Source organism: Limulus polyphemus, unplaced genomic scaffold, assembly GCF_000517525.1.
Source record: "Limulus polyphemus unplaced genomic scaffold, Limulus_polyphemus-2.1.2 Scaffold182, whole genome shotgun sequence".
Classification (NCBI taxonomy): Eukaryota; Metazoa; Arthropoda; class Merostomata; order Xiphosura; family Limulidae; genus Limulus; species Limulus polyphemus.
The window spans coordinates 622,015-622,436 of NW_013665792.1; the positions used below are offsets into that span (position 1 = coordinate 622,015).

The 422-nt window shown below is 38.6% G+C and overlaps 1 non-coding gene across 1 annotated transcript; it reads right to left on the bottom strand.

Annotated features, from left to right (window-relative positions):
• Nucleotides 1–349: 349 nt before the first annotated feature.
• Nucleotides 350–422, bottom strand: Trnaf-gaa. The gene has a single exon. It is a non-coding gene; the product is annotated as a tRNA-Phe (tRNA).

The following is a 422-nucleotide window of genomic DNA, read 5'->3' on the forward strand; positions in this document are numbered from 1 at the left end:
TCTCTAAATAGGCAGGTGCATTCGTATGATTAGGCCCCTCTAGTGGCACAGCGGCATGTCTGCAGACTTACAAAGCTAGAAACCGGGCTTCGATACCCGTGGTGGGCAGAACACAGATAGCCCATTGAATAGCTTTGTGCTTAATTACAAACAAAACTCGTATTACTGGATCCAGAAACAAATAAATATCTTATGAAATTAACGGGTTATAATTCTTCACTTTTACAAGTGAACTTTTCACGTTTAACAGCAAAGAATTATTTTTTTTAACCAAACACTGGATTTACTAATAATAAATTATACACAACTTTGGTACTTTAAAATTGCTGTGAAAAAAATATATATAACTCGCCGAGACCCGGGATCGAACCAGGGACCTTTAGATCTTCAGTCTAACGCTCTCCCAACTGAGCTATCTCGGC